Genomic DNA, 12,902 nt, shown 5'->3' on the forward strand with positions numbered 1-12,902 from the left:
AGGCCTTATTTGACCAATAATGGTTAGCTGTGGTTGAAAGACTTACATTGTCATATTCAATAGCTTGTAAGTTCACCTATCAGCATACCGGTACATTCCTCCACTACAGGGAACCAATCAATTTACTTGTAAAATCAAATGATCAGTGCCTACCTACAACATGTGCTGATTGGTCATTTGCTTTCATTCCGTTTATTTCTAGAATACACATTTCGTCGATGTGTAGCAGAACAAAATTACAGTGAACAAGAATGAATGAGGCTATCAAATGCTATCAAACTTTCATAGTATTTGACTGTGCATGAAAATCCAATGTAAATGTTCACTGCTACTAGTCATCATTCCTGATTTACAGTATATGATATATTTTTTATTTATGAATTATGTTTTATTTTAACTATTGCTACATGTGGGATTTCCAATTACTAAAATAAAAAAAAAATATCAGAAAATAAATAATGAATGAAAATAAAATATATAAAAAGTATATAAATACATATTTACAAAAATGTAAAAAAAATAATAACATCATTATTATACTAAAGTTTGTTTAATGTCTTTTTTGGCTACTTACTCAAAGTAATATTTTGTCTTGAACTAAACAGTACTTGTGAATATTAAATTACAATATTAAAACCAATATCTAAAAAAAATAAATAAATAAATACATATCAAAGAAATAGAAAAAGTAATATGAGGCTCAATCTGAGGCTAGCTTCACGATTGTTGAAAAATCGTGACCAGTGATTTGTACACATTTCCCTCAAAGTTACCCATTTCTTGTGAAAATGTAAGGGTACTAGAAACAAGGAAATAATTATGCTGTGAGTTTATGGGGCACATTTTCACAGAATGCAGACCATCCTATGTCTCCTGCTTTGTGTGTCTACCTACGGTGTACATAACCTTCATGAAAAGCCTGCTGAGATGGAAACAACAAATAGCAATAATTGGTGGTATTGATTGGACGAACAAGTAAAATTCGTGCTTCAACACTTTTATTGCATAGCGCCCTCTTCTGGTGTAAACTGTAAACTATGGAAAAAGTTGTTTATACACCTGTTATGTACGGAGAAATGCATTATTTATTAACTTACAAAATGGCAAAATTTATGAAATTATCAAATTAATGCATAAAGGCCTCAAATAATAACTGAATATATATAATATATATAACATCTCGCTGACACTATTCAATATTTTCGTAATGATCTGCCAAGAATATATGTATAATGTAACTGAAGACAAACCAGTCATCATGTGTGACTGTCATTTTAATTGTACACTATTTAGTGATGATCTGGTTCTATTGGCACGTTCACCAGGAGAAAATTGTATTAATAAACTGAGAGTGTAATTTAAAGAATGGAAACTTGTTAAATATAAAGGAAACAAAAATTGTGATTTAAAAAAATTATAATCTTATAATTATGATTCAATTGATAGTTGTGTGCGAACACCGCTATTTAGGAACCATTTTTATTATTATTATAATCATAGATATTCAAACAACTCAACAGTTTACATATATACATGTACAATTTACATATAACTAGTAGCTATAGTTATCTGTAAGTGTCACCCCAATTTTCTTTCACACGTTGTTGTTGACAACTTTGAAGACTTAAGGAAGAGAAATCTGGACAGAAAGTGTACATTTGGGATAAAACATGAACAGCAGCTGAGACTGTTTCGCGGTTAAACTAAAAATTTAAATTTGGTTTTCAAACCTGACACTGTCAAAAAATTGAAACTGATGTGTACAATAAGAAATTATTGGTTATGTGCAAATATACTTAGTGATGATATACAGGTATATTTGCATTGTAATTTGACAAATATTGTGTCATGCTTTTCACTATCAAATGTCAGATTTGCTTTTGTTACATGAATGAGATGAAGAAATGGCAGTAAAATTAAGTTTTTAAACAAAATTGTTTATTGTATTCTTTATTGTCTTTGATGTTGAAGAGTTATCACCATGGTAATCGTGGATTATACGGTATGTCATATCTGATTGGATTATTATATGAAACAGAAATCATTTGTAACTTTTATAAAACACATGTTAGAAACACTTAAATGTAACAAACTCTGGGAAGCTAATAATCTAAATTCTAAAAACATAAAAAGAATTATTCAAAATAAACTTAAAGATACATATAATAATGAATGGATGAAGCAACTCAATAAAGACAACAATCAAAATGTTGGCAACAAATTAAAGACATACTTACTGGTAAAGAAAAATTACAAATTTGAAAATTATTCAAAAGTAATTTTGAATTATAAAATAAGATCAGCAATTACAAAATTAAGAATTTCAAGCCATAACTTGCCAATTGAGAAAGGGCGGTACAATAATATCCATCAAAAACAAAGAATAAGCAAATTGTGCGACTCATCTGAAGTGGGTGATGAAAAACACTATGTTATGAACTGTTCAAACTCAGATATTAAATCAAATAGAACATTTTTTTTTCACAATATTAGCTTTCCAAAACTAAATCAAGAATGTAAATTCATTTATTTGTTAAGTGCTTTGGATACTCATCTTATGATACCTTTCGCCAAATATGTTAATTCTATTTTAAATGTAGTAAATAGTGTATTTAGTGGCCATACTGCCGTATTGTACTATATCGGTGTTGTGTCAATAAATTATTATTATGAAACATAATATTATGAACCAAACACAGTGCTCGTGTTAACGACTGGGCCGGTGACTCTCATGTGTCACGTCCATGACTCTCGTGTTCGAATGTGACCCTCTTTCCGGTGTCACGCCCAGCGGACTCTCTCCTATGATTGGTTATGTACGTTTGACATGGCACTGCACGGACAACTCTGGAATACACAGAAAGTATATCATGGTATCACAGGGGACATCGGGAAACGAATTTGATTTGGATTGCCGATTTCTTGATGAAATAACAAAGATAAAATGGGTAGACGATGCTGTATACGATTGGACTAATGTTATATACAAGTACATATACAGAATAGAAAAGAATAATGTGGCATTTCTTTTTTGGTTAACAAATTAGTACAATCATAAAACTTAACGTGAATATTAAATGTGACTATTTACAGTATGTAAGAATGTGGCATTCTGGGCATTATCTATATGTAGTTTATACATTGTAATTAACTCTTCTTTGATTAATCACGTGTTTTTTAATATTACTCATTATTTGTGTGAATTGTTCATATCGTTGAATCCACTTATACAGGATTTGACTGTTGCGTATAGAGCGTCTCTGTTGTTTGCATATAAGGTGCTTGCAAATAACATCGTGCAAATATTCTTCAATCAAACTTTACAGACATGTTTGTGTTTATTGACGGAAATACCCAATGCTGATGATCCTATCTATTCACAAAAAACCTGAAATAAACAACAACAAAAAGTTCCTTTGGCAAACTTAAAGTTAGTCTAGTGACTTTTTGACGAAATTATATTTTCATTGCAAATGCACTCACCTGGCGATGGTCACATCTCAGTAGAACCTACAATGTATTCACTATCAGTTATAAAACTTACGCTTATTATTTTCAACTAATTTTAAAGATATTTTTTGTTCCATTCTATTTGTAGGCATATTGGGTTTATTGATATTTCAACTTGACAAGTGAAGAAAACATTTTCTGGTTAAAGATTTTCAGACTTCCGGGACTGTGAATATGCTCATATCAACGTTTTTCGTCGCAATCAATTCAGCGTTTTTTATGTATTTTTTTGTTTTAAATATGTGAATAGTGAACAACGTATTTTAAATGTTGACTATTAAAAAAATACGAGAATGGTTGTGATAATTCTCTTGATGTCAAACTTTTGGAAATAACTCCATATCACTTATTACGTGACTATCCAATCAATAGCCCACAATATGTCACGTGACACAGCAACAGGACCGTTTGTTTTGACCAAGAATCGGTAGCTTCCTTAATTTTATGCTTTGTGGCTGCACTGATATCTCGGATATTTTGCTGCCTGCCAACACAAACACACTGTTTTGCGATAGCTAAGATGCAGGTGAGTGTCAGATGGACCCAATTCAGCTCAGTATTTTGACAGGAGGTGCAATTATGCTCGTTTACCTTAGCGGTGCTCACTGACTGGGAAGTCGATAGAGCACCGCCATGTTGATCACCCAGTGTACAAGCGATTATGACATTTTTGCTGTTTGTTTGTGTATACCCGTAATTATGACCCCCTGTTATAGTCGAAAGAATATTTTAAAACCTAATGTATTGGATTCTTGATGTCGTTATCAAGTTGAATTGTAGATGTTAAACATAGCACTGCACGACTAAAATTGGAACTATTCGCTCGTTTGCTCGCCAAACTTCTGTCGTCGTCATTTGTCGATCATTACATTTAGTGGCGGATCAACTAAACTGTGCGTATCGTATGTCACAAATTTACATCGACGATAATAAGTTGTTGTAATAATAATTCATACATAACGAGTTTCATGTTGATCAGCTGGGTTCAGTGTTGACATTTGTGTGCATTAAAGGGGGCACGGCACATTCAGTGTTTATATTCTTCTAATATTTCTCAAATAGCATAGGTGATAAATACCTGAAGCTTGTAATTGTTATATTGTATTTTCTCACTTTGTGATAATATACAACAAGTTGGTATATTAAGGGTTACAATATTTGTAAAATTGGCGCTAGGTTAGAGGATTATTTGTTAGCTGGGTGGGTAAGTCTGAAGTTGGGGTTGTGGCAAAAATACAACCCCCGAAAAATGCATATTAATAGACTTTTTTTATTGAAAGTGTTTGTTGAGTAGTAAAGTGTAATTGCTGTTGCTTATTTATTTGATTTCATCAAATTCATAAAAATAAACAAGGACATGTATAACTATGATTTGTCATGCTAATTTTTACAAATAATAGCACCACTGCATGCAAAAACAACTTATCATTCAATCTGAACAAGAGAATCTGTGTCAGTTTCAACACTTTTATTGAATGGTGGTAATTAAATATGTTACATGCATATTTCGTCAAAGCTATGAAGAAAAATAAATATAAATTGACCTGAAAAAAAATCCACCAGATCTGAAACATTCCAGTAACCTCATACTTTTAATAATTGTGGTGGTCATTGTGCTGCCAAATTTTGTGTATTAAAACAATTTGTAAAATACATTTGTATGTCATCTATTATCATATTCACAGCTGTTTTTTGTTTCCTTTACGCGATGTACATGTAACTTGAGTGGTTGAAAAATTCACAGTGGTTGTCAAATTGTGGAGTTCAAGTATCACTATTACATATTATTATACCTTATAGCCCTCTTAGCCAGACAGATTCATGCATTTAGCAGTGAATATATTTGCATATTGACTTGATATAGCAGTCGAAGACGTAATATTCGGCTTCTGCACATGCACAGATATTACGATCGGTCTAAGAAATGCTGATTCACCATTGAGGTTTGTGTGCAAAATTTTAAGTAAGTTTAGATTGTTTAGATTAGATTAGATTGACCATGTTATTAAACTCGAAATATGTTGATTGGTTTCAACACTGAGCTTAAAATTAGTTCCATGTTCAAACAAGTTTATATGTATACTTATATTTTTATGGAATTTTAAATGACCCAAAATTGTTGACTATTATTGCTCGATTGAAAAAGTACAGAAATATATGATCTATGGAAACATTGCCTTTCTATGAGTGGTACACATTATCCTGTGGCCTACATATTTATGCCACTTGTAAGAATTTCTGGTGTGAAAGCAAGTTTATGAGATACTTATTTTACATTTACTGGTTTCAACCTACTCCAATGTAACTTTCTCTAGTGAGATTACTGTACATATGACATGTTCTACTGAAGTACATAAGAGCAATAGTATGGGAATCTTCTGCAAATAAATTTGACCTTTCTCTGGTAAAATGTACTTTGTCTGTCACAGACAGCTTTTGATCCTTGGAGACTTAGTAATGTTCTTCAAACCTTCTTGACATTTTCTTATAACATGCTAGTATAATCTACAAAACTTTTACTGCCTAGCATCAGTGTAAAAATATTTGAAGGTTGATTCTTTAAGTGTTAGCTTTGAGATGACAATATACAATTCATTGTTTTATATCCAACAACTCAGTTCAGTGTATGAATGGTGAATATGACATAGTCTAGTTGTTAATGTCTGGCAATGGTGGGTCATTCTTTGTAAGAGATGATGTTTTATTATGTACAACAACGGATACCATTAGATGGTATTTATAGAAGGACAGTTACTTGTAATGTTATTGGAAACAACATTCTCATTAATTTTAATGTTTCCAAGGTTAATTTGATCAGTAAAGATATTCTTACTTTATTTTTATGATGGAAGGTACATGTATAGACAGTTATTGTGTTACTACTAAGTGTGTGTTCTCTTTTGTCAAAGATTGACTCACATTTTGCAGTAAAGTTGGATGAATTCCAAGTAGTTTTGTATTCAATTCTGAATGTTGAGTAGATTGTGATGTTCTTTTGTTGGTCCTTAGCCTGTAGAACGGTAGAAAATGGCTGCCGTACATAAGGTTTAGCATTATAAACCTTGAGAAAAAAAATTAAATAGTTTTGTCAAGGTTTTAATATGATATGAGAAAAAAAGTGTACTTTTACTGACTATTATTTGCCAATACCATTTGTGTTACACAAGTCATAGGTCAAGTCAAGTCAAGTCAAGTCAAGTAGGAACCATATTTATTCTGTGTCAAGAAAATCCCAATATCTGACAAAATATCAATTTAATGTATCAGAAATGACTAAAATACCATAATAAAGACTAAAGACTGACACAAGGAAAGCTTATGAATCCATGAAGTACCAACATACATGTACTAGTAAATGATACAAATGTAATTGTCAGCTCATGTATCATGTTATTACAACTTCAACAAGAATACAAGACAGTACCCAACATGTTTATTGCGTGATTTGGTAAAATACATTTGAACTGTTATCATCGCGAATCATGTAAAAACTCTTCTTTTAAGACATATTTTACCTTTTAAAAATTGCTAATCACATGTTTCGAAAACCATCATGCAGTTTTCAACTGAAATCAATGCCAACACATCGTGCTAGGACATCACTTTACTTCCGCAATGTAATTTTTATGATCACTACCATTCGGAAAACTTCAGATTCTACTGGCATTACCATGCGGCTTTCTGATTGGTTAATGGCATTCTCGACCCATTGGGTCAAAGGACACATGCCAGTCAACTAATACGTCACAAACCGAAGCGATCAAGTGATCAAAAATAACCACTCCTGATAAAACTAAGTCAACTTTTAATTTTATTTCATATCAAAAAAAAAAGAAAGAACATTTTTTGCATGGCATCATGACTGAGTAAGAGGAATTATTGGTATAATCGGTGTATAACATCGCGAAGTAAGTTATGTCACGTCGTAACTTTGAAAGTTTTATTTGTTCGTTCATTACTGTGAATATATATGTTTTAGAAGTTGATGGTACGAATAATAAATTACAACAATACTCCAAATAATTACGTGATAAATTTTTTGAAGGAGAATGTTTTTGGAGTAAATAAGATTGTGAACATATTCCTGACTGAAACATTTCAAATGAGTTTTATTTAACTTTTTACAATATACATTAATATTGCAACAATAATTTATTAGTTTCTGTTTTAGTCTGCACCATTTGCATTTCAAATATATTTCATTTTTAAATTCAAACTCTTCTAAAATTGTGAAACATAATGTCTTAATTTCAAAAATATTTGCACTGCAACCGAACTCATTAATATTCATTGCTAATTAATATTCATATAGTGCATTAATATTCATGACCGACCAGCACTCACGTTGGGCTGGCGAGATCCCTAAGGCCTAGTCCAACAGGGCTACCAATTATTGACAGTACCCAGTAGTCCTAGTCCAACAGGGCTACCAATTATTGACAGTACCCAGTAGTCCTAGTCCAAAAGGGCTACCAATTATTGACAGTACCCAGTAGTCCTAGTCCAAAAGGGCTACCAATTATTGACAGTACCCAGTAGTCCTAGTCCAACAGGGCTACCAATTATTGACAGTACCCAGTAGTCCTAGTCCAACAGGGCTGCCAATTATTGACAGCACCCAGTAGTCCTAGTCCAACAGGGCTACCAATTATTGACAGTACCCAGTAGTCCTAGTCCAACAGGGCTACCAATTATTGACAGTACCCAGTAGTCCTAGTCCAACAGGGCTACCAATTATTGACAGTACCCAGTAGTCCTAGTCCAACAAGGCTACCAATTATTGACAGCACCCAGTAGTCCTAGTCCAACAGGGCTACCAATTATTGACAGTACCCAGTAGTCCTAGTCCAAGAGGGCTACCAATTATTGACAGTACCCAGTAGTCCTAGTCCAACAGGGCTACCAATTATTGACAGTACCCAGTAGTCCTAGTCCAACAGGGCTACCAATTATTGACAGTACCCAGTAGTCCTAGTCCAACAGGGCTACCAATTATTGACAGCACCCAGTAGTCCTAGTCCAACAGGGCTACCAATTATTAACAGTACCCAGTAGTCCTAGTCCAAAAGGGCTACCAATTATTGACAGTACCCAGTAGTCCTAGTCCAACAGGGCTACCAATTATTGACAGTACCCAGTAGTCCTAGTCCAACAGGGCTACCAATTATTGACAGTACCCAGTAGTCCTAGTCCAACAGGGCTACCAATTATTGACAGTACCCAGTAGTCCTAGTCCAACAGGGCTACCAATTATTGACAGTACCCAGTAGTCCTAGTCCAACAGGGCTACCAATTATTGACAGTACCCAGTAGTCCTAGTCCAACAGGGCTACCAATTATTGACAGTACCCAGTAGTCCTAGTCCAACAGGGCTACCAATTATTGACAGTACCCAGTAGTCCTAGTCCAACAGGGCTACCAATTATTGACAGTACCCAGTAGTCCTAGTCCAACAGGGCTACCAATTATTGACAGTACCCAGTAGTCCTAGTCCAACAGGGCTACCAATTATTGACAGTACCCAGTAGTCCTAGTCCAACAGGGTTGCCAATTATTGACAGTACCCAGTACTCCTTGTCCAACAGGGCTGCCAATTATTGACAGTACCCAGTAGTCCTAGTCCAACAGGGCTACCAATTATTGACAGTACCCAGTAGTCCTAGTCCAACAGGGCTGCCAATTATTGACAGTACCCAGTAGTCCTAGTCCAACAGGGCTACCAATTATTGACAGTACCCAGTAGTCCTAGTCCAAAAGGGCTACCAATTATTGACAGTACCCAGTAGTCCTAGTCCAACAGGGCTACCAATTATTGACAGTACCCAGTAGTCCGAGTCCAACAGGGCTACCAATTATTGACAGTACCCAGTAGTCCTAGTCCAACAGGGCTACCAATTATTGACAGTACCCAGTAGTCCTAGTCCAACAGGGCTACCAATTATTGACAGTACCCAGTAGTCTTAGTCCAACAGGGCTACCAATTATTGACAGTACCCAGTAGTCCTAGTCCAACAGGGCTACCAATTATTGACAGTACCCAGTAGTCTTAGTCCAACAGGGCTACCAATTATTGACAGTACCCAGTAGTCCTAGTCCAACAGGGCTACCAATTATTGACAGTACCCAGTAGTCCTAGTCCAAAAGGACTACCAATTATTGACAGTACCCAGTAGTCCTAGTCCAACAGGGCTACCAATTATTGACAGTACCCAGTAGTCCTAGTCCAACAGGGCTACCAATTATTGACAGTACCCAGTAGTCTTAGTCCAACAGGGCTACCAATTATTGACAGCACCCAGTAGTCCTAGTCCAACAGGGCTACCAATTATTGACAGTACCCAGTAGTCCTAGTCCAACAGGGCTACCAATTATTAACAGCACCCAGTAGTCCTAGTCCAACAGGGCTACCAATTATTGACAGTATCCAGTAGTCCTAGTCCAACAGGGCTACCAATTATTGACAGTACCCAGTAGTCCTAGTCCAACAGGGCTACCAATTATTGACAGTACCCAGTAGTCCTAGTCCAACAGGGCTACCAATTATTGACAGCACCTAGTAGTCCTAGTCCAACAGGGCTACCAATTATTGACAGCACCCAGTAGTCCTAGTCCAACAGGGCTACCAATTATTGACAGCACCCAGTAGTCCTAGTCCAACAGAGCTACCAATTATTGACAGTACCCAGTAGTCCTAGTCCAACAGGGCTACCAATTATTGACAGTACCCAGTAGTCCTAGTCCAACAGGGCTACCAATTATTGACAGCACCCAGTAGTCCTAGTCCAACAGGGCTACCAATTATTAACAGCACCCAGTAGTCCTAGTCCAACAGGGCTACCAATTATTGACAGTGCCCAGTAGTCCTAGTCCAACAGTGCTACCAATTATTAACAGCACCCAGTAGTCCTAGTCCAACAGGGCTACCAATTATTGACAGCACCCAGTAGTCCTAGTCCAACAGGGCTACCAATTATTGACAGTACCCAGTAGTCCTAGTCCAACAGGGCTACCAATTATTGACAGTACCCAGTAGTCCTAGTCCAACAGGGCTACTAATTATTGACAGTACCCAGTAGTCCTAGTCCAACAGGGCTACCAATTATTGACAGTACCCAGTAGTCCTAGTCCAACAGGGCTACCAATTATTGACAGCACCCAGTAGTCCTAGTCCAACAGGGCTACCAATTATTAACAGCACCCAGTAGTCCTAGTCCAACAGGGCTACCAATTATTGACAGTGCCCAGTAGTCCTAGTCCAACAGGGCTACCAATTATTAACAGCACCCAGTAGTCCTAGTCCAACAGGGCTACCAATTATTGACAGCACCCAGTAGTCCTAGTCCAACAGGGCTACCAATTATTGACAGTACCCAGTAGTCCTAGTCCAACAGGGCTACCAATTATTGACAGTACCCAGTAGTCCTAGTCCAACAGGGCTACCAATTATTGACAGTACCCAGTAGTCCTAGTCCAACAGGGCTACCAATTATTGACAGCACCCAGTAGTCCTAGTCCAACAGGGCTACCAATTATTGACAGTACCCAGTAGTCCTAGTCCAACAGGGCTACCAATTATTGACAGCACCCAGTAGTCCTAGTCCAACAGGGCTACCAATTATTGACAGTACCCAGTAGTCCTAGTCCAACAGGGCTACCAATTATTGACAGTACCCAGTAGTCCTAGTCCAACAGGGCTACCAATTATTGACAGTACCCAGTAGTCCTAGTCCAACAGGGCTACCAATTATTGACAGTACCCAGTAGTCCTAGTCCAACAGGGCTACCAATTATTGACAGCACCCAGTAGTCCTAGTTCAACAGGGCTACCAATTATTGACAGTACCCAGTAGTCCTAGTCCAACAGGGCTACCAATTATTGACAGCACCCAGTAGTCCTAGTCCAACAGGGCTACCAATTATTGACAGTACCCAGTAGTCCTAGTCCAACAGGGCTACCAATTATTGACAGTACCCAGTAGTCCTAGTCCAACAGGGCTACCAATTATTGACAGTACCCAGTAGTCCTAGTCCAAAAGGGCTACCAATTATTGACAGTACCCAGTAGTCCTAGTCCAACAGGGCTACCAATTATTGACAGCACCCAGTAGTCCTAGTCCAACAGGGCTACCAATTATTGACAGTACCCAGTAGTCCTAGTCCAACAGGGCTACCAATTATTGACAGTACCCAGTAGTCCTAGTCCAACAGGGCTACCAATTATTGACAGTACCCAGTAGTCCTAGTCCAAAAGGGCTACCAATTATTGACAGCACCCAGTAGTCCTAGTCCAACAGGGCTACCAATTATTGACAGCACCCAGTAGTCCTAGTCCAACAGGGCTACCAATTATTGACAGTACCCAGTAGTCCTAGTCCAACAGGGCTACCAATTATTGACAGTACCCAGTAGTCCTAGTCCAACAGGGCTGCCACATTGCATCATGAAAATAGATTATCACAGACCTGCTCATGCTGATATTAAGACTTTTATAAGTTTTTCAGAAAAACAGCTTTACTTTTACTTTGACCAATTATTCTTTTTCAAAAATTTTCCAAGCCCTGCAATATTTTTTTATTAGACGCATAAAATCCTTAGGAAAGGATAAAAAGGGTCTTACAGAAAGAAATTAAAAAAACAAACTACAATCTAAAAAAGAAAACAAAAAATAAAAACTTTTCTAAAAAAAATAAAACAAGTCAAAAACAAAAAAGACAATTTGCAGCCAATGGTGAATACAGAATATGGAATGAACACAAAATGTGGCCTAATACACTGATAGTTGTTGCTGTTTTGTTCCATAGCTGTTTTTTAAGAAGACAGCTAAGGCTGGTGCTAGAGTATGGTTTGCCATAATCAAAATGAATTTATTCTGACTATTTTCTTTATCAAAATTTGGAATTTTACTTTGTGCAGTCAGGAATAATTTGTCCCTATGGTGACTGTAAGCTGGACATTTCATTACAAAATGTTGCTCATCCTCAACTATATTTTGGCTGCACATATCACATGTTCTATTATCCAGCGGCACATTATTATGTCTGTCTTTCTCAATTTTAAGGTCATGGTTGCTTGTCCTGAATTTTGCAATTAACCTTCTAAGACCATGGTTCTGCATATTAATTAGGTAATTTTCAATTTTTAAATCTTGTTTGAAAAGTCTGTATGTTCTTAGTTTGTTTTTAGCCAAGGTTTGTTTTCTATTATCATTATGCATGTCTAAGATCTATTGGTTCTCAAATGATTTTTCTATTTTTTTATGAATAAAGTCTAAATTTTTCTTAATTATTTTTTCACTTGAGTTTACAATGGTGACAACATCTAAATCTTGCATGAGGGTTTCTACACTTGTAAACCATTTACTTTTTACATTCTTATTTACGAAGTAGGCTTCT

At 36.1% G+C, this 12,902-nt stretch overlaps 1 protein-coding gene across 4 annotated transcripts in view; it reads left to right on the forward strand.

Annotated features, from left to right (window-relative positions):
- Positions 1 to 3,913: 3,913 nt before the first annotated feature.
- The window catches only part of LOC100370536 (cytosolic carboxypeptidase-like protein 5), a 57,238-nt gene continuing 48,249 nt past the window's right edge, over positions 3,914 to 12,902 (forward strand). For all 4 annotated transcript variants that reach the window (XM_085492713.1, XM_085492714.1, XM_085492712.1 and 1 more), the window contains exons 1-2: positions 3,914 to 4,036; positions 12,569 to 12,634. The gene's annotated coding sequence lies outside the window, so the exon portion shown is untranslated. The remainder of the gene's footprint in view (positions 4,037 to 12,568; positions 12,635 to 12,902) is intronic.

This window comes from Saccoglossus kowalevskii, chromosome 18, assembly GCF_978046115.1.
Source record: "Saccoglossus kowalevskii chromosome 18, keSacKowa6.1, whole genome shotgun sequence".
NCBI classification, from domain to species: domain Eukaryota; kingdom Metazoa; phylum Hemichordata; class Enteropneusta; family Harrimaniidae; genus Saccoglossus; species Saccoglossus kowalevskii.